Source organism: Cryptomeria japonica, chromosome 7 (assembly GCF_030272615.1).
Source record: "Cryptomeria japonica chromosome 7, Sugi_1.0, whole genome shotgun sequence".
NCBI classification, from domain to species: Eukaryota; Viridiplantae; Streptophyta; class Pinopsida; order Cupressales; family Cupressaceae; genus Cryptomeria; species Cryptomeria japonica.
Genome location: NC_081411.1, coordinates 231,815,840 through 231,836,177, shown reverse-complemented (window position 1 = coordinate 231,836,177; position 20,338 = coordinate 231,815,840). Strand labels below are relative to the sequence as shown.

Genomic DNA, 20,338 nt, shown 5'->3' with positions numbered 1-20,338 from the left:
ATAGGAGCAGTTCCATCATTTTGTATATTCATAAACATGTCAACAAGAATATTCAATGTCAAAATTTCATGCTCAATGATAAGAAGAAAAGTGAGTTTACAAGAAAACTCAATAAGGTGCCTTCATCTGCCTTGAAACAAGTCATCATTTTGATGTGGGAATTTATCTATGTGATGTTATCTTAATAATTATGATATTTTGCATCTTCTTCACACTAATATATCATAGGTTCTACAATTTTTACAATCTTTCCTTAATATATGGGTGTAGGAAGCATTTCTGCATACATTTCTTCCTTTCATTTGGTATAAAAATCTAGCCAATTTTGGTCTCATATTCGGGTAGATAATTTTTTGTATTAATATTAATTGAGAGGGAGTTTGTTGCAATAGATTTCATGATATTGTTGCAATAAGGAGGTGACTATCACATCTAGAAGAATAGAGATTAAAAATTTAATGGAGACTACATTGAGTTGTAGAAGCTCAAGATGGAAGACATGCTGGTAGATAGAGATATATGTTTAGTTGTATCATAAAATATGTCATTGTGCATGAAACAAGAAGATTTATATTTGATAGATTTGAGATATTTTGAATAGGAGGAAAAGGACTTTTGTCTTTAGGGCTTCGAACAAGGAAGACCAAATTGTGGATTCCTTTGAGAAATTAGGTTGCTCATGACTAGCAAAGGTCGCACCTGCCACATCCTTGGGAGAAGAATCTTTGGAAGATCCTCCATGAAGATGATGGGTCCAAGATGAATCTTGTGAATGCCAACTATCTCCTCACATCCCTAAGAATGGGTAAGTGGAACAGAGTCCTTGATACTTGAGGACTCACTAGATTGGAGCCACTCCAGACATCCACCATTTTATGGAGACTCACCTAAGAATAGAGATTAAAAATTTAGTGGAGACTATGTTGAGTTGTAGAAGCTCAAGATGGAAGACATGCTAGTAGATAGAGATCTAAGTTTACTCGTATCATAAAATATGTCATTGTGAATGAAACAAGAAGATTTAGATTTGATAGATTCGGAATATTTTGAATAGGAGGAAAAGGATTTGTCTTTAGGCTTAACTTCAAAAAAGTTAGACCACTTTGTAGCTTCCTCTAGGAAATTAGGTTGTTCATGACTAGCAAGGGTCCCACCTACCACATCTTTTGAAGATCCTCCATGAAGATGATGGGTCCAAGAGGCAATCTCATGAATGTCAATTGTCTCCTCACATGCCTAAGAATGGGCTAGAGGAATAGAGTCCTTGATACTCGAGGACTCACTAGATTGAACCATCTCCAGATATGCACCATTTTGACCAAGAGCAAGCTCAAGGACAACCTTTTACCTTGAATCCGCACGAGGATCCACACCGCTTCCGCCTACTAGCTCCACCTCCAAATTCAAATTCTCATTTCCCACCTGTTGAAGATTTTAAAATGTTGAAATCTCCTTACCATCAAACTAAACCTCCATTTTACTCTCTTAAGAAAGGATGTTATTTTGCCTATTATAATGATTTTACTATACAATATATTATTTTATTGATAAAATTAAGAAAATAACAACAATATGAAAAAAAAATACATTCAAACTAAATTGAATAATTATATTAAATAATAACATACAAATACAACAAATTCTCATAAATAATGAATTAAAAGTCTCATCATTGTGTGACTTATTAACACATAAATATTTAATTTGAATGCTTTAAAAGAATCTTACTGCGAATACTATTAAGAAATTCAATTCTTCAAATTCACTACAACACAGAAGAACATACAAATAAATGATATAGAGTTATCTACAACACTTATTTGTATTGCTGTCTAGGTACACTGCTCTAAACATATACCCAACTAGGTTTCTAAGATATTCCTAAGCCAAATGTAAGAAATCTTGTGTCATTGGAAGTAGAATGCGATTGGGATCAGCTTCGATTGCATTCAAGTGCTCGGGAGGAAGATGCAGGTATACTATCCAACTATCGTTTCCTGCAGGGCTATGAGTTGGCATTACATAGCCTGCTTCACCACCCCAAGGGAAATGGTAGCTTCCAAACGTAGGCTTTCCCCATCCATAATCAATCTCATACAAAGGAAACCGCAATCCAGAAGACACCAAAACTGCGGGTCCATCTGCTCTGCACTAAATCTTGGCTAAGACAGGTGTTGGCTTTATTGTCTCCACGGAGTCAATTAAGCTTTGAAAATGCTCCTTATTTGCTGCACTTTGTATGCCATCATGAATCAACCCTGCACTCCAACAAAGTGATTTCGTTTTTATACATTGGGCGTTAGATTCAGCAAAGGGCAAACTTATAACATTACCAAAGTAATTAGGCGCAATCCCAATCTCCCTTAAGCGTGGGCGGCCATCTACAGCTATTCCTATTTTACAATTTACGGTGTCCTTGACATTCTGGGTGCATATCAGTAGCTTCCACAAGTAAGCACTGAATGCCTCTAATTTGGTGTAATTGTTACCATCTTTGTTTGCATTAAATTGGATATCCATAATGTTCTTCACATCTAGATAGTAAATTCTACTTGCTAAACAAGGTGGATGAGGATTTTCGTGGACGGATTCATGTGGAGTATACCTCACATACATATTCTCAATTTCAACACAGTAAGCAGGGGAATCTCGAGGGCATAATATGGAGCGTGTAAAGCTTGGATTCGGAGATACAATTGCGTCCTTTCTCGAAAGCTTTGCCCAGCTTCTGAAAAACACGTTTGCAGAGTATGCATCTGCAATTCAAGGTCGAATGTGCAGCCAACAACAGAACCTCCACAGCTAAACTCTATAACCTGCAAATACCAAATAACGTTTAGATCGTTATGCAGTAAAGACTACAAGGGGATTTATAGAATCATTTACCTGAACAGCAAAGACAGGAGTGCCTTCTTCTTGAAAGGGCTCTGAAAGTAGAGGAACGAGCTTCCCCTGCACAGACTCGTCAGGTTTGTATAGATTCAGGTGAGAAAGTGGAGTTTTAGCATAAGCTTGGGTGAAGCGAACTCCCTTGTTATTGCAATGGACCTTTGGTAGGCCAGTACTATCTGTAAACTATCTTCCCGCAAAAACATAATAGCTCACCAAGACCCTCGACAGGGAAGTCTTCAGATGAGACAGTGCTGATGCAAAAGTCCTAGGAAAGGGATTTTTATAGCAGAAAAACACATGTACAGAAACTGGAGGAATAAGGAGATCTAGATTTGACAGAGGAAGGATGTGCGGCTGCATTAGAAGGGCAGGCACTATAGCTTCTGTGCTAACAATGCGAACTTCTTATAATTTATAGATTTAGAAGTGCCGATTTCCTTGGTTTACTCTGCTTAAACCCACTCCTACAGATGAGGATAAGAATTGTCAAGACGATTAATAATAATTCTAATCGATGATAATTAACTTTTCTCCTTACAATCGATAATATTAAAAAATGTCTTCTCCATTTTAACATGGATTTTTGTATTTGCCAAAACATCGTAAATCATTCGCTACTTTACCATTTTCGTTACTCTATCTAACTAAAGATTTTAGTTACTCTATCTACCTAAATTATGTCGGAAGCCTCTGCTTATATTTAGTTACCTAATCAATCGCTCGCCCAGATTTAGGCAGCCTCTGCTTATATTTCATGCTTTTCGCAAAATATCTTGTGATTTTATGGTTTTTACTTTTTTTAATTTAAAAAAGCTATTAAAACTATATTTGTGGTATATCTTTAATAAGCTTCGTTCATTAGGTAGTAATGTTTGAAATGGTGGAGGACCTACAGCCAAACAAGTTTTCAACTGAATAATCAAATGGAGCAAAAGACACATCATTGCAAAAAGATCTACCAAAAACTTATGACAGTAAATCTGTATGTGGTAATGATACAGAGGAAAAATATATGTTTTCACATCAAATGTTTTTGGCAGGTGTGTCACACTAAATATAAAGTTGTATATGATATTGATGCTTTTTTTTCTTATTGTTAGCTTAGATTTGTCAGTTTGCATGTCTATTTTGATAAGGGATGAGCACTTACAGTTCATATTTCAATAAGCTTTCACACCTAATTTTTCAATTATTAACTTTAAAAAAATAAAAAAATAAATAACTAAAAGCTCATTAATAAATTTCTCATGTATCAATAGTCTTACATTTTTAGCTTTTTTGGACCATAATTGATCCATTTGTGCACCTTTATTGGTACCCATAACACATAACAACTAGGGCATTTGTTCTTTTAAGTGTACCGTTATTCTGACATCTTTTTGACCCTTGCGTGCATAAAATAAATTGTCATACTTCATGCCATACTTCAATTGAGCGATAGTTTGTTTTTTAATTGAATGTCTGAAAATAAATAATAAAAAAAATTGTTAAAAAGAAGTTACACATAATATAAGGATATTAGTCCTCCTTCACATAATTTTTTTTAAAGAGAATGTCTTTAGTTTTTTATTTGTTTAGGTAAAGCATATTTCTAAGTCTATTATACAAAACAAATATGTATATCATAAATATATTTATCGAAAAAGTTTTAAAGACATCAATTTTAAGTTTTTCCTTTTTATTCAAGAATTATTTTAATTTATCTTAGAGTAATAATGTTTATTATATTTGTGGACGCAAATTTTATTTTGCCTACATTATTTAAATCTCATTTGTTCTTTATTTGTTTATCATTAAATTATGAAATTTTTTTATGTTTACTCAATTTGTGTTCATACAATTTTCAACAATAATTCACGAATAAAAAATATATATTCATTGATTCGTAAACTTTTTAAAAAATTGTGTAACCTTATTATTTAAGCTTTTAAAACTTATAGAGTTTTTATTTAATTTGATACATATCTATTATTTATAATGCTATTTATTTTGGAAACATCTACCCTTATAATACTAAATTAAAGCACTATTGTAATCTCCACAACACCAAGTATGATTAAATGGTATGGGCTCTTGAAGGTTGGACCATTTGAATAACCATTACTGATTAGGATGGGAAGCCCAACCCATATTAACAAGCAAAATTATTCACCTTAGCTAGCCTTGTCAAGCTTAGGTGTTAAGAAACCACATAAATGTTAGGCTCCATTATAGAACAAAAACATCAAGCTCATCTAGACCAGTAGAAGCAGAATTGTTCACTAGAGTGACATATTTCATTTGATTTTCTACATTAGATTGATTTCACCATCTCAGCTCATGTTCAAGTTCAAATTAATGTAAAGAGACAATAATCGGTAAAGTGTGATGTCCCCTTCTAGTTGACATCTGCCAGCTGAGTAGATTAGCCTATCACTGACCCTCATAGGCTGATGAGGTTGGTTAGAGGGTCCTTCAGAGTTTGATTCTTCATCTTCAGATTAAGCACTCCAGGACTGGCTTTCGTTTGGGGTCTCCAGGACTCCGTTTGAGATACTTTCTATTTTTAGCAGTCCTACTATTTATAGCCAGTGGGTTGGGCAAGAGAAGAGTATGGTTTGACAGTCTCCAGTTCTGACGGCAAGCAATTCTGATGGATACTTAGAGAGATATTAATATTTAATTACTTTAATTAAATATTAAATGGTGAACTTTAATGTTCTATTGTTTTAAAAAGTCACTTTAAGTTATAACTTAAGTGAGGGTCTATTTCTCATTAGATGGGGCCAATTTTTATATTAAATTGATTTATTTTTGATACTTGAATAGTCAAAATAAATAATAAAAGTTAAGAATATTATTTAATGCCAAAATCATACCTTTATTGGAAATCGTGCCAAACCCTAAGAGGAGAAGATAAAAGAAGATTTTAGGTCTTCTTTTCATTATGCTAAGTTTTGATATTTTGATTGGAGCTCTGAGAGGAGTTTTTGGCCAAGGGTTTCAGCAGAAGATTCTTTTGCAGTGATCAGAGGTATCGGTGTAGGAAAATGTGGGATTCTTGTACAACAACATCAGAGGCTGTGAAATATCAGTTGATCTTGCTTAGTCAGTTAGTTTCTGTAGCATCGTAAATTGTACGCACTTGCTAGGGTGGTACAATTTCACACCTAGTTTAGCACCCGCCTTGGCGCATTTTGCATTTTGCATTGCATTTCCCCTTTAGCACTTAATTAATTAAATTAATTAGGTCTAAGGTCCTATTTTATCATCTCCCATATCATAAAGTTGGGCCCTTTTCATTAAAGTGTGCCCCTTTCATTTTATTCCTCCAATACATCATTTAATCAAAAACCCTAATTAGGTCCTATTTTGAACTTTAAGGCCTGATTTTGGGGGTCAAAACATCTCAAAATCACCTATAACTTTGGGATTCTCTCTAAAATCATCATATCCGATGGCCCTAAAAATTTGGTGAAAAGTTGTCGGGACCATGGCGCCCGGAAAGGACCGTGGCGTCCAGAGAGGACCATGGCGCCTGGAGTGCACATGGTCCCGGACATTTTTCCTGAAATTTTAGGAGCACGATCCAATCATAAAATAAAGCTTAACCCCAAGAAATTGGCAGGAGATTCAATCTCTAGGTCGGCCAAAAGTTGAAATTAAGACCTAGGGTTTCATATATAAGAGCTCTCTTTCTTCATTTGAAAGGATCAGGAATTTTTGGTTTAAAAGACCTTCTATGCAGCGAAAGAGCAGACCTTTGAAGACTTCAACAACATTCAACATCCATCCATCAAGCATTCATCAATTTCATTCATACATTTAGGGCTTTGAAGACATTGAAGAGCAATAGGGGATTACCAACTGAAGATTGGCTTGTACCCCTCCCTTGGGGTTGGGTATGATTTCATGTTGTTTTCATGTCTTTGCATAAGCCTCACTATATCATTTGTATTCATGCTTTAGATCACTTTGCATCTTGATTTGGAGCATTTACATTATCATTTATAAGCAATTAGGGTTTGCTTTCTAGGTTGCTCTAGTTTGCTTACTTGCATTTTAGGATCTTGCACACACACAAGGTCTGCACACACATTACTTTACAATACAACTTGGCTATTCATGGAGGTGGAAATCACCGAAGCGGGGGTTTGACTAAGGTAAAACCCTATATAGCCGCCCACCATACCCTTTTCAGATATAAGTGCAGGTTTCGGGATTCGGACGATGCCGCAAGTTGCAGATCCAGGAAAAGCAGGTCGAGACAGCACTCCACACCAAGTTTCAGAGCAAAAGACCAAGACAGGGGTGTGGGGTGCCCTGGTCTTGCTAGGACAGGGGCGCTGGGCGCCCCGGTCCCTCTATCAGACAGCAGTTTTCAGCATTTTTGACAGCTTTCTAGGTTGCAAAATAGCAGTTTCCAGAGCAGTTTCAGGGGCAGAATCAGGACAGTGGCGCCCGCGCCCCGTCCTGAACATTTTCACTCAGATTTTAACTCCGGGTTTGCATTTTCATTCTTGTCTTGTCCTTGTGTTTACAGCTTTCCATTGTTTAATCTCAATTCTGCAATCTTGTTACTAGTTCATACTTACACTTTAGGGTTAATAGTTGAACTTGCATCATTCTATCTATCATTTGCAACAAAGGAATAGAAATCCTAATAGGTAGCTCGTGGCTCTCTCTTCCACAAAAAGAAGTAGCCAATTGTGTGATACCTCTAGGCTCTTTCGTATTCCACAAGTGTGTGGTTGAAAGTGAGATTAGGGCATGTTTGCTTAGTGTCACTTTTTCCCCCACACATTTTTAGAGAAGAAAAGAAAGGAAAAAATCATGAATACACACATTGGTGATCCATGAGAAGAATAGTGAGAGAGAAAACATGGACTTCTTGCCCCTAGATCTTGTCTAGGTGATCCATGGGAAAAAGGACATGGAAAACTAGCCCCTAGAGTCTGTCTAGGTGATCCATGTAAGGGAGGAGAGTGAGAAAGTCTAGCCTTATGCCACTAGTTCCACTCCACCTCATGCATGTGTGTGTAAGTGAGGTTAGAAGCACCTCATAGGAGTCTACGCTCGAGTATGCTACAACCTGTATATGTATAGTACAAAAGCGTGACATCTCGCTCTAAGAGTCTGTGCTCTGGTTCCGAGAATAATCACCTTGCATAAAAGAAAAATGGAGACATCTCGCTCTAAGAGTCTATGCTCTGGTTTCGAGAATGACCCATTGCTCAAAAAGTGTAATGTTTATGTCATAAGAAAAGTAGAACAAGGATACCTACCTTCATCACAAAAGAAGATACCCCAAAAGTGCAACAATGTCATAGATCCAAGCAAGAGAGTTTTGCACTCTTTAAGCAAGGATAAGATAGTTGAAAAGGGATATTTTGTAGTATGTGTAAAGGAGATCCTTAGAGGAGAAGAGATCTTTGTACAAAAGACACCTATCCCGAGAGGAATTGTCTTAGACAAATATAACATCTTCTAGAATAAGACAAAGAAGAGAATAAGAATGCAATACTTCCTTATTTTGCGAGGTGAAAGTGATTCTTAATGAAGGATGATGCTCTTTTTAACCCAATTGGGAGAGTGAATTCATTATGGATGTATTTTACCAAGTGAAAAAGAGGTTGTAGTCAAGGACTTACACCTCTTGTAAGAGAGAATCCTTGAACAAACAACAACAAATGCATACAAGGAATAACATCAAGTAATAAAGTTCACACCATCCACGAAAATAGGAAAAAGTGGATCCTTAGATAAAAAAATAAGGAAAGATCATTGCCTCCCAAGGATAAGGACAATAAGAAGGAATTACTCAATCTTCCAGGGAGAGATTTAGACATGAACAAAATGTACTACATACTCACATGAGTTCATGCAAGCAAGACATTAGTGTATGTAAAATGCTCCTCACAACAAGTGGGTAAGGTAAGAAAGAGAATACACACCTTCTCCCATATCTAGGAAAAGAGGATTCTAAAGAAAAGATGATCAATATTTCCACACTATTACCCCAAAGGGAAATTTTAACCATATAAAGAAGAGATGTATGAAATCATTCTTGTCCCCATAGGAACAAGAGATAACATAGAAAATTAGGCTATTATGTTGCTTCAAAAATATGATTGCACTTGAAATTGTACCATCATGAATGACAATGAGCCCCCAATAAATGAGCTACCAATGTCACATAATGATGAGCAACATAATAACCATTAATGTTATTTAAAGACATGATAGATTGAATGAGGTATTTGAATATGACATGCTAAATGCTCAACTATAAGTGAGATAAAAAACATGTATAAAATTGAAGAAGAAAAGTCACAGGAACTCTTAGAAGAGGGATGAGTGTAATTTATTAGAGCCTTATCCCTAGAGGAAAGGACTTTATGATGAATAGGAGATAAAGATTCATAAGTGGATTTAGAAATTTGAGGGGATTCATAAAGAGATTTGTTCATCGCCAAGATTTCCTTATGAGGGGAATGAGAGTTGATAGAAGTAGAAGATGATTTAGTTGAAGTGAGATCATCATCACTACTAAATATAGCATTCACATTGAGAGATGGTCTTTTAGATGCTTTGGTGGGCTTAGAAAAATTATATCCAAGTCCAAATGAATATTCATGCATGTTATGTTCTAAAGGAACTTTAATTCCTTGTTCATTTGCGCCACAACCATTTCCACTATAGCCACTCTTAGCCAAAATATGGAAACCACGACCATAACGATTAGCCATTTCAGAAAGAAAAGGTGGTTTTTCATAAGACAAAGAATCAAATTCTTCAGAATTAGAGGTGTGAGGAGAAGAAGTTTGAGAAGCGGCCACAAAATTATTGCTCATAGGTTCAGGTAAGACTGATTGATCTCTAGTTTCTTCCTTCTTTTTAACTTTAAGCTCTCTAGGAGGAACCCTATACTCACCTACAAAGGTGGGATTAAAATCAAGAGATCCCCAATCATCTTCTGTGAGAACCTTCTCAGGATCGAAAGCCTTTTCATGTGTAGATTCAAGTTGAGAAGAATCTTCTTCAGGAACTTCAGACTCATCGAAAGAATTTTGATTATCAGAGGGTGATGATTTGTTCATAGGTATCTTGTTTAAAGAGTCATCATTAGAAGAGGAAGATTTAGAAGAACTCCCTTTGGAAGTAGATGTTTGCAAACAAGATTGAAAATTAGTATCACCTATCAAGGTATATGTCTTATTGTTATAAATAAATTTAACTTGTCTATGCAATGTAGAGGGGACAGCTTGCATACTGTGAATCCAAGGTCTCCCTAATAACAAGTTGTATGTTAGATTTCCCGACATAACATGGATAGGAGTAGGCAAAGTAACAGGTCCCACTGTGATGGGTAAGGTGATAATACCTAATGAAGACTTAGCCACATTATCAAAGCCTCGAATGGGACGAGAGTCAGGCTCAATAAGGGATGTATCCACATTCATCTTATGCAATAGATTAATGCTACACACATTAAGGCCAGAACCATTATCTACCAATGTTCGTCTTATAGCAGAGTCATTTATGATAACCACAATCATCAAGGGATCATATTGATGTTGAATTTCACTAGTAGGCAATTCATCTTGAGTAAACACAATTTGAGCTTTAGGATTCATCACAGAGTTAACCAAAGATACTATTTTACTAGATATATTAGGTGGAGGAACATTCAAATCTTTCAAGGAATCTTGTAACATTCCATGATGAACGGAAGAAGTTTGGTTCAAATCCCAAAGGGATATCTTAGCAGGGGTAGCTTTAAGTTGTTCTATGAGATCATAGTCCTTACCGAGAACTTGTGAAATACGCGGAGCTTGCGGAAGAATTGGTTGAGAAGGAGGAAGTTAAGTTGGGCTAACTGGAGGAGGATTAGGTTGCCTATTGTTTCTTGTGTTATAGGTATGAGCAACCACATGATAACTCTCTCTAGTCAGTTGCTTAGCATACTCATAAGGGCTCTTAGAAGAATAACCTCCTTGCACAGTAATAATAGGTTTCTTAGGAGTGCAAAAAGAATCATTAACATAACCACCTTGAACCACTAAGATAGGCTTATTTGAAGGTTGAGAATTTTGAGAAGGACAAGCACCTTGGACAGTGAAGAGAGGTTTGTTAGGTGTCTCATTCACATATATCAAATTGATTGAGGATGGTTTAGAGGAATGAACAAAAGTGTTGGAAGAATTATTGATAGTCTTCTCTTGCACTAAAATCTTATCACGGATTAAATCAATTTTAGGAGGGAGACAAGGGGTAGGCATTGATGTTCTAGTAGGCAGAGTAATACTAGGAAAGGTCATATCATCCTCTATCATCAAAGGATCTACATGGGGAATAAACTCTCTAGGAGAAGGATCAACATTACTCTCTAAAGTCTCACTTTCGAGAGGGAGATCTTTGAGAGAGATGTTAACCATCTTGCTTTGAACTAGGGTATCCTTATGAGTAGAACCAAGTTGAGGAGAGGGAGATGCTTTATTTTTAGAGGGAGAATAATTAAGATTCAAGGAAGGTGAGAAACTATCAAGGGAGTTTTCAATCTTGATTTCATCCCCTTTGGCTAGGGTTTTCTCACGGGGTAGAGAATAATCTACACCTTCTTCTAATGGTTCATCCCAAATAGTGAGGTTGTTGAAAGGAATGTTTGAAGTATTGTCAATTTTGGGAGAGAAGATAACATTGTTTATTAATTCCTCATCCTTAGGAGGGAGAGCATCAATAGATGTGTTAAACTCATCCTCTTTCCTCAAAATATGTTCAATATGATCTTTAGGGGAGAGAGAATTAAGGAAATTGCTTATTATTTCATCTTCTTTCTCTAAGGGATGCTTATGGGTAAGACAAACTTTAGGAGAAGGGTAAGCATTTATCATTAATTCATCATCTCTAGTGGGAATTTTGTTGGAAAAGGAGATGCCATCACTAGGAAATGTAGGGATAATGTCATCTTCTTGCACAAAAGAATCCTCATGAAGGGAGTGTTTTTTAGGAGGAACATGAACATATTTCTCCAAAGATTCATGCTTAGGAAGGAGATCTTTGAAAGAAGTGTTCATAACCTCTTGTTGCACTAACATGCCCCCATTGGAAGGACCAACTTTAGGAGAAAATAAGTCAATGTCCATCAATACCTTTTCACTTAGAGAGGCATCATGTAGGGAAGGTGAAGTAACATTAAGAAAGGTGTTTATGATATCATTCTCTTCCTCTAGGATAGCTAAATAGGAAGGGCACATTTTAGGAGAGTTGTCCAGACCACTCTTAAAGTCTTCATCCTTAGAGCATGGGAGAGTCTCAAAGGGATTGGTAGCAACTCTTTTAGGCACTAAAATGTTGTTATAGATGAGGGGAGGTTCTTTAGGAGAAGGAAAAATTGAAACAAGGGAGGCTAACCCATTATCACATCTATGAGATGAACGCATCATGACAACAATTTTCCTCTTTCAAATGATAACACATGCAAAATAGAAAGAAATGTTTAATTTTAACCAATGCAAGCACTTAGAATGTAGATTTAGAAAATGAAATTTATGATTTAAATGAGTTCCTAAATCAGATTTGAAATTATCGATCCCAATTAAGCTATCCACAAGTTCAACTTTAGGGTTTTAGCAAAAATTTCCTCTAAATTTTTGAATCTTGCAAGAAATTAAGACTACAAATTTGAATTTGAAATAGCATAAACACTCAAATTTGAAAACATAAATCAGAATTAGAGAAGATTGGAGTTCACGTCGGGTTCACCAAAATGTGTGGGGAAAAAAGTGACACTAAGCAAACATGCCCTAATCTCACTTTCAACCACACACTTGTGGAATACGAAAGAGCCTAGAGGTATCACACAATTGGCTACTTCTTTTTGTCGAAGAGAGAGCCACGGGCTACCTATTAGGATTTCTATTCCTTTGTTGCAAATGATAGATAGAATGATGTAAGTTCAACTATTAACCCTAAAGTGTAAGTATGAACTAGTAACAAGATTGCAGAATTGAGATTAAACAATGGAAAGCTGTAAACACAAGGACAAGACAAGAATGCAAATGCATACCCAGAGTTAAAATATAAGTGAAAATGTTCAGGACGGGGGCATGGGTGCCACTGTCCTGATTCTGCCCCTGAAACTACTCCGAAAATTGCTGTTTTGCAACCTAGAAAGCTGTCAAAAATGCTGAAAACTGCTGTCTGACAGAGGGACCAGGGCACCCAGCGCCCCTGTCCTGGCAGGACCAGGGCATCCCACACCCCTGTCCTGGTCTTTTGCTCTGAAACTTGGTGTGGAGTGCTATCTCAGCCTGCTTTTCCCGGATCTGCAACTTGCGGCGTCGTCTGAATCCCGAAACCTGCACTTATATCTGAAAAGGGTATGGTGGGTAGCTATATAGGGTTTTGCCTTAGTCCAACCCCCTCTTCGGTGATTTCCACCTCCATGAATAGCCAAGTTGTATTATAAAGTAATGTGTGTGCAGACCTTGTGTGTGTGCAAGATCCTAAAATGCAAGTAAGCAAACTAGAGCAACCTAGAAAGTAAACCCTAATTGCTTGTAAATGATAATGTAAATGCTCCAAATCAAGATGCAAAGTGATCTAAAGCATGAATACAAATGATATAGTGAGGCTTATGCAAAGACATGAAAACAACATGAATCATACCCAACCCCAAGGGAGGGGTACAAGCCAATCTTCAGTAGGTAATCCCCTATTGCTCTTCAATGTCTTCAAAGCCCTAAATGTATGAATGAAATTGATGAATGCTTGATGGATGGATGTTGAATGTTGTTGAAGTCTTCAAAGATCTGCTCTTTCGCTACATAGAAGGTCCTTTAAACCAAAAATTTCTGATCCTTTCAAATGAAGAAAGAGAGCTCTTATATATGAAACCCTAGGTCTTAATTTCAACTTTTGGCCGACCTAGAGATTGAATCTCCTGCCAGTTTCTTAGGGTTAAGCTTTATTTTATGATTGGATCATGCTCCTAAAATTTCGGGAAAAATGTCCGGGACCATGTGCACTACGGGCGCCATGGTCCTGACAACTTTTCACCAAATTTTCAGGGCCATCGGATATGATGATTTTAGAGAGAATCCCGAAGTTACAGGTGATTTTGAGATGTTTTGACCCCCAAAATTAGGCCTTAAAGTTCAAAATAGGACCTAATTAGGGTTTTTGATTAAATGATGTATTGGAGGAATAAAATGAAAGGGGCACACTTTAATGAAAAGGGCCCAACTTTATGATATGGGAGATGATAAAATAGGACCTTAGACCTAATTAATTTAATTAATTAAGTGCTAAAGGGGAAATGCAATGCAAAATGCAAAATGCGCCAAGGCAGGTGCTAAACTAGGTGTGAAATTGTACCACCCTAGCAAGTGCGTACAATTTACGACGCTACAGTTTCATTCAGGGACCAAGTTTGTGCTAATTAGTCAGAGAGGCACCGTCAATCTTCAATGTTTTGTTGCAGCAGCAAGAGGGAAAACAAAGATACACAAAGGGGATATCATTTGGTGGTTGTACGACTGCTTGGGAGTTGCTCCAATCACCTAAAGGAGACTGTGATCGGCATGTTGGAGGGTTGCAAAAATATACTAAAAATAAGTAGAAGGTGCGCCTAGCCTGGAGTCTTCCATTAAGCTATCATGCAAGCTGTTCGGGCCAGTCTGGAATAAGTTACAACATTTTGTCATAATGGACTGTGTATGACTAGCAAGAAAGAAATAAGGGTTTCCATAATTTCTTGGTATTTATCAGTTTCCTCTCTAATATTGTTTGTTTATGTATTGAGGATAAATAAAGGTTGAATAAATGTAATAAGGGTTTATCAGTTTACTATCGAATTATAATTGTTTTCTAGCAATTCCCTATAGTTTCTTTTTGAGCTTGTAATAGTCAAAGTTATACTTGTTGTTCAAAAATTTGCAAAGAACAAACATAAGTTCAACTAAACTTCAGTTGTAAGAGTTGAGGGCCTTTTGAGGTTCTTACAGTGGTATTAGAGCTAAATCTTGCCATCCTAAGGGTTTAGCAGTGACATGCAGTCATAGGAAATGGGTTCATATAGGTATTACACACACAACAGAGCACTCCTTGAAGGAGAACAGAGTCTTAACAGGCAGTCAGACACTATGGATGAAAGGCATACAGGCAGCCCACCCAGAGGCCACAGAGCTGAGGATGAGGAGACAAGAGAATTTTTTAGGACTATCGCTACGGGGCAGCAGCAAGTTGCTCAGGCTTTACAGGAACTCACCACCATGATGGAGCATATGAATCCTCCAAACCAAAACAATCAGGAACTAGAGGACAATAGGAGTGTAGCCAATATTCCTAGACCTCACAGGGCAGCTATGCACACAGTTGATAGACCTTCCAGGCCTAATTTCTTAGTAGAAGAACCCGAGGATGTTGCTAGAGCTGAGGCAGAGCCTGTCTTTGTTGATAACATCATGACTGTACATGATGAGTGGAGTCTTCTTCCACCTGATGTTAGGAAGAATCTGAATTTTGATCAGTTCATGAGGCAAAAATAGGAGGTAGAGAGAAACGAGCAAGAGAGGAGGCCTCATTTCTAGCATAGAGATCTTGAGTTTGCCACAAGCAAGCTCACTCTACCTTATTATGATGGCAGTGACGTAGTCACAGGTAGGTCCAGGATATGTAGTCACAGCTAGGTCCAGGATCCGTAAACTGGATACATACTTCACACTGAGACCCATGACTGAAAGGGATGAAATTAAGTTTGCAACCTTACATTTGGATGGTACTGCACATGAGTGGTGGCATAATGGACTCATCACTCTCCAACATGATGAGATTACCACCTACCAGGAGTTTGCTGATTTGTTAGTAGAGAGGTTTGATAAGAAAGATCCCGAGTCTTACTTCCGGGAGTTAGCACAACTGAAACAAATAGGGAACTTGGAGGCATATATTTCAGAGTTTTTGAAATTGTCATACATGGTAAATAACATGTCAAATCAACGATTAGTAGTCTTTTTTATAGAGGGACTTATGGAGCCTTTGAGAGGTTGGGTAAAGGCATTTGATCCCCCAACACTTCTACTTGCCATTAAAAAGGCACAGAGTATGGATGTGACAGCCACTCAGAATAAATTTGGGTCAAAAGGATCAACATCTTTCAAAGATAATAAGAATTTCAGCAAAGGGAAAGAAAAATCAGACTTTAGAAATAATTACAAACCAAAGCCAACAACCCCTCCCTTAGATCGTGAGACACTTAACGATTTAAGGTAGAAGAAACTTTGTTTATATTGTAAAGGTCCATATGATGCCAACCATGAGTATCCTTTGAGACCTAAGGGTAGGGCAAACAGAGTAATGTGGGCATATTATGAAGATTCAGAATCTGATCATGAAGGCTAGCCTGCTGGTTATGATGATTTAGAGGATGAAAATGACACACAGGGTCCTCCAAGACTTGACAAGATGGATGCAAAAGGTGATGAACACCTTAAGGAGGCACTTCTCATGAGTATTCAACAGGAAGGGTCATTCAGAATGAGAGGAGTACTTGCTGGTCACAAAGTTATTACACTGCTTGATACCAGAGCCACACATAACTTTGTTGATGCCAAATTAGTAGAGAAGATAGGAATCCAAACAGAGGAGTTTGAGGGCATCCAAGTGAGGGTGGCAGATGGTTACACTTTAAAGTGTAATAGGATGATTACACAACTCCCATTGCGTGTAAACAATTATGAGTTCAAGACTGATTTCTATGTGGTTCAGATGGGAGATACAGATTTGGTCCTTGGTATGAAATGGTTGCATGAACTAGGGAAGTTTACACTTGACTTGGAAGAGATGGAGATGTCTTTCACCATTAATGAAAAGACACATGTGCTGAAAGTGATTAAGGATAGCAATTTCAGAATGATTACACTCAGGCGGATGGAGAGGTTTGTACGCCATGATCAAACTGAGTGGATAGCAGAGTGTATGATCATACCCATACAACAGGATGCTCAGAAAGTTGAATATCATCCTAACATTCAGATACTGAGAACCGAACATACCATTAGGGAGGCCACTAGATAGGGGTTTTGAGCACATCATTGAGCTAGAGGAGGGTGCGAAGCCAATAATGATTACTCCATATAGACATCTAAAGCACCTAAAAGATGAAATAGAGAAAATTATACAGGAGCTTCTGGCCATGGGACATATTCGGCCTAGTAAGTCCCTCTTTGCTTCTTCAGTTGTGTTGGTGAAGAAGAAGGATGGCACATTGCGGATGTGTATTGATTATAGGGTTCTTAATAAGCAGGTGATCAAAAATAGATATCCTATTCCACATATTGATGAGCTCATAGATGAATTACATGGGGCCTGTTATTTTTCAAAGATTGATTTGAGATCAGGCTATCACCAGATCAGTGTCTGTGAGAAGGACATTGAGAAGACTGCTTTTCGTTGTCACTATGGATATTTTGAGTTTGTGGTTATGCCATTTGGGCTAACAAATGCTCCTGCTACTTTCTAGACCACAATGAACAAAGTCTTCAGACATCAGTTGAGGAAATAAGTATTGGTGTTCTTTGATGATATACTGGTTTATAGTTGTACTTGGGAGGATCACCTCAGTCACTTAGATATAGTTTTGAGCGTTTTGAGTAGGGAGTCTTTGTATGCCAAGGAATCCAAATGTGACCTTGGAATGACTGAGTTATTGTAATTGGGACATATTATTAGTGTAGAGGGAGTGCGGATGGATCCCGAGAAGATTTGTGCTATTGTAGATTGGCCTACTCTAGTGAACCTTACTCAGTTGCATGGTTTTTTGGGCGTATGTGGTTTCTACCGCCATTTTGTTAACGTTTATTCATGCCATGCAACACCTTTAACAGACTTGATGAAAAAGGGTGCCTTCTTATGGACTCCTAAGGCCCAAGAGTGTTTTGATAGGTTCAAGGAGCTCATGACTTCATGTCCAGTACTTGCTACACCTGACTTCTCGAATTCATTTGAGTTACAGTGTGATGCCTCTGGTGAGGGCATTGGTGTGGTGCTTATGCAAGACAAGCACCCTATTGCATATGAGAGCAAGAAACTTCGTGGACCTGAGAGGAGTTACATCATTTATGATAAGGAAATGTTGGCTATAATGCATGCACTGGCCAAATTTAGACAGTAATTAGTGGGCAGCAAGTTTTGCATTAAGATTGAGCACAATAGTTTGAGACATTTCCTTGGGCAGCGTGACTTAAATGACAAGCAACAAAAGTGGGTCAGCAAACTTCAGGCTTATAACTTTGATATTTTCTATATCAAAGGCACACAAAATGTAGTTGCAGATGCCTTATCATGTCATCCCCACCTGAGTTCTATGGTCCAAATAGCAGAGGATTGGCAGCATATTATATTGGCAGAGTATGCCAAAGATAGCTAGGTTGTAGGGTTGATAGAGGGATCAATAGTGGACAGCAGGTATATAGTTGTAAATGACTTGATCATTTACAAGGGCAGAGTGTACTTGATCCCAGGATAAGAGTTGAGGAGTAGGGTACTGAGGTTCTTTCATGATGAACCAATGGTAGGACATCCTGGGTTTTTCAAAACCTACAGACAGGTTCGTGAGCGCTTCACTTGGAAAGGGCTCAAGGTAGATGTTCTACAATATGCTAGAGAGTGCTCTGTTTGTCAGTAGAATAAATAGGAGCATACATACCTTGCTGGTTTATGTCAGCCACTTCCAATTCTTGACAGGAAGTGGGAATGTTTGTCTATGGATTTCATCATAGGGTTGTCGAGAGCACAGGGACGTGATTGCATATTTGTGGTTGTCAATCATTTGATGAAGTATGCTCACTTCTATCTAATCACCACCACTTATTCAACTATTTAGGTAGCAGAGTTGATCTTTAGAGAGAAATTCATATTACATGGCTTGCCCTAGACTATTGTCAGTGATAGGGAGACTCGGTTTTTGAGCCACTTTTGGTAGGAGCTTTTCAGACTCTGTGGGACAGAGCTTACAGCGAGCACTAGTTACCACCCTCAAATTGAAGGTCAAACAAAGATAGTTAACAAATGGGTGGAGGGATACCTCATGAACTATGTCTCGGGGCAGAAAAAGGCATGGGTTAAGTGGATTTACCTCTGTGAGTATTGTTACAATACCACGCACCACATGTCTATTCAGATGACACCATTTACAACACTATACGGGTATGAGCCTCCTAGTTTCATTGACTTATTGTTGAGTGACAAAAGAGTGCCAAGTGCAGGAGACATGGTACAGGAGAGCTAGGACATTATGAAGACTCTTAAGGAAAATATAGCCAAGGCATAGAATCAACAAAAGCAATATGTTGATCAGAAGAGGACGGAGAGGTCATTTGAGGTAGGAGACATGGTGTATTTGATGTTGCAGCCTTATTGACAATCTACTCTCAGGAGGAATGGAGCAGAGAAGCTCAAGACACATAATTATGGCCCTTTTAGAGTAACCACGCGTATAGGTGAGGTGTCTTATGAGTTGGATTTATCGGTAGATAGCAGAGTACACAATGTGTTTCACGTGTCACGTCTCAAAAAGGTGTTGGGACACCATATTTTACCTTCCACGGTTTTACCACGCTTGGATGATGAGGGGAAGTTGATACTCGTACCTGCTCGGCTATCATTGATTTTAGGGAGAGTAATTTCAGGAGATGTACTATCACAGAGTACTTGGTGAAATGGAAGGATTTGCCGATAGAGGATGCTACTTGGGAGAGCGAGGAGATTTTACAGCATCCGGAGTTGAGATTGCTTGAGGACAAGCAGTTTCAGGAGGGGCGGACTATGATGTCCCCTTCTAGTTGACATTTGTCAGCTGAGTAGATTAGCCTATCACTGACCCTTGTAGGCTGATGAGGTTGGTTAGAGGGTCCTTCGGAGTTTGATTCTTCATCTTCAGATTAAGCACTCCAGGACTGGCTTTCGTTTGGGGTCTCCAGGACTCCATTTGAGATACTTTCTATTTTTAGCAGTCCTACTATTTATAGCCAGTGGGTTGGGCAAGAGAAGAGTATGGTTTGGCAGTCTCCAATTCTGACAGCAAGCAACTCTGATGGATACTTAGAGAGATATTAATATTTAATTACTTTAATTAAATATTAAATGGTGAACTTTTATGTTCTAATGTTTTAAAAAGTCACTTTAAGTTATAACTTAAGTGAGGGTCTATTTCTCATTCGATGGGGCCAATTTTTATATTAAATTGATTTATTTTTTATACTTGAATAGTCAAAAATAAATAATAAAAGTTAAGAATTTCATTTAATGCCAAAATCGTACCTTTCTTGGAAATCATGCCAAACCCTAAGAGGAGAAGATAAAAGAAGATTTTAGGTCTTGTTTTCATTATGCTAATTTTTGATATTTTGATTGGAGCTCTGAGAGAAGTTTTTGGCCAAGGGTTTTAGCAGAAAATTCTTCTGCA

At 37.7% G+C, this 20,338-nt stretch overlaps 1 pseudogene; it reads right to left on the bottom strand.

The window, feature by feature from the left end:
- Positions 1-1,881: 1,881 nt before the first annotated feature.
- LOC131028420 (coniferyl alcohol acyltransferase-like) lies at positions 1,882-3,518 on the bottom strand (annotated as a pseudogene).
- Between the last annotated feature and the right edge of the window lie 16,820 nt (positions 3,519-20,338).